General features: G+C 41.2%; 1 protein-coding gene across 1 annotated transcript in view; it reads left to right on the forward strand.

Annotated features, from left to right (window-relative positions):
• celsr1a (cadherin EGF LAG seven-pass G-type receptor 1a) overlaps nt 1-2,500 on the forward strand; it is a 118,064-nt gene that overhangs the window by 82,903 nt on the left and 32,661 nt on the right.

Consider the following 2,500-nt stretch of genomic DNA (forward strand, 5'->3'; position numbering starts at 1 on the left):
CAGAGGTAGTGTAGTGGATAGGGAGCCGGGTTAACATGCAGTAACGCATAAAGTTGGGGGTTCAAGCCCCGGCGTCCACCAATGTGGCCTTGCCCTTTAATTTCATTGACATGTGTAAGTCACTTTGGGTGAAAGTTTCGGCTAAATGAATAAATGGTAAAAGGGTAAACTTTATAACTCATTTGTAAATGTGTTGCAAGGTATAAAACGTCCTCACTTTAGATGAGCTCACAAAATATCATTAACTAACCAGTTGTAACTCCTGAGTTAATTATTAATTATAGTATTAGGAAGTGGTTTATAAAATATGCATTCTCACCCTAACTAATCATTAGTGCATGTGTATGTAACAACTGTTAAATAATGGAAATATTACTTAATCAAAAACACAGTATTATTGCATCATTTATTAAGTATTAACAATAATGTATAAACATATTTTAGATAGGCTTATTTACTATGAACTATTTATAACTGTGTGAACAAATGCTTTACTGATGATAAATTATGTATGAACAAGAAATTACTAATGATGAACAAAGCATTAAATAATAAGTAACAAAGGCTTAATAAATGATGAATTGTGTGTAGTTATTATAAAGTGTTACCGGATGTTGGTATGGCGATAGCCTGCTGGACATGCAAACTAGCACCTACAGTACGATGGAGCGGGAGCAATAACTTCCAACACAATATGTTTCGTGCAGCGCGGTCACAGGAAAATGCAGATCGGATTTGATCCGAAACCCGTTGTGAAGCTGACCAGCCAATAGCTCAATGACCACGTAAAGTGTGTGTGTGTGTGTGTGTGTGTGTGTGTGTGTGTGTGGGTGGAAGAGAAAGAGAGGGAGAGAGAGAGAGGTTTGCAAGCCAGCTGGCACATTGTGGAAATGAAAGGTCACTCAAAGGTCATGACCTTTTGCTGTTGCTATGGCCTCTTTTTAAATCAGGACTATGCAGTGAGTGGGGCCTGACATCGCTGATAACTGGGCCGTGACAGGACTCTAGGTTTCACCACTCACACACACACACACACTCACATACACATACACATACACATACACTGCACACACACACACATACACACACACACACACGCACACACACACATACACACAGAGATAGAGAGAGAGAGGCATGACCATGCATACCACTGGGTCGTGAGAAGTTATTGCTGAATAAGTTTGTTATTGTGTGTATTTGTTATTATGCTAATTCTAGTGAATCAGATCAGTTCATACAGAGCAAACTCACTGTTGCTGTTTACATTTTCATATCTACATAGATTGCTGTCTTTCAAACAGTGCCTGGCTCAGCCATTGGTGTTAGTTGATGGTTGGTTAATAATTAGTTATAATAGAATAGAACCATGAATAATTGATTGAGTGCAAAGAATTGTGTAATGAAAAACAACTTCCACCTTTTTCATCTTCTGTCAGATGAAGCGTTTCTGTTCAGAGTGGTATGTTATGTGCCTCTTGGGAGTTTGTGTGTGTGTGTGTTTGTGTGTGTGTGTGTGTGTGTGTGTGTGTGTGCCTCTCGGGGTGGTTTCAGGTGAAGGTATGAGAGACAGAGACAAAGAGAGAGGGGGGAATACAGGGGGAGACAGAGAGAGCGGAATGCAGGATTCAACAGCTATCAGTGTGTGTGTGTGTGTGTGTGTGTGTGTGTGTGTGTGTTGTGTGTGTGTGTGTGTGTGTGTGTGTGTGTGTGTGTGTTGGTACAAGTAATTGCTGTCTTTTGCGCATCAGTGAAAAAATGTGCCTTGAGGAAGGTGTGTGTGTGTGTGTGTGTGTGTGTGTGTGTGTGTGTGTGTGTTCGTTCGTTCCTTGCACAAGTTTTCCACGAATGGCTTCTTCCTGCTACACTGACAGAAATGCCCTCTCGCCTGCTACAACAGAAGCAATCCACCGGAGGGCAAAATACAGTCACATCACACCCACCCACACACACACACACACACACACACACACACATACACATACACACACATATACACATTAAAGCGACACCAAAGCACGTTTCCTCTGTTGCATGCACGCTATTTGTTTATCCAGCACCGGCTTTGCAAATGACAATGTCCACAGACTATGTTGCATGATTTATGAAAGTAGGATGTATTGCGACATCAGATGCAAGTCAATTTTGTAGTTTCTTATGTCTCATTCCATCGAACTACAGATCCGCTACCCGATCTGGCAAACTTACATATAGTGCGGTTATAGCCGATAGAGGGTGAAGCGAATGCAGAAGTGCCGTTCACTCTGTTACGAGTTGATGAACCATTGAATGATTTTGGAAACATTCTTATAAGGTACAAAAAACTCTTTGGTGTTGCTTTAGAGTCTTTCACACAATATTTCCCTGTGTGTGTGTGTGTGTGTGTGTGTGTGTGTGTGTGTGTGTGTGTGTGTGTGTTTGTGTGTAAAGATCTGGCACTAATGATTCCATCAAATTCACACACACACACACACACACACACAAGCACACAGTATTGCTC

Source organism: Alosa alosa, chromosome 17 (assembly GCF_017589495.1).
Source record: "Alosa alosa isolate M-15738 ecotype Scorff River chromosome 17, AALO_Geno_1.1, whole genome shotgun sequence".
NCBI lineage: Eukaryota > Metazoa > Chordata > Actinopteri > Clupeiformes > Clupeidae > Alosa > Alosa alosa.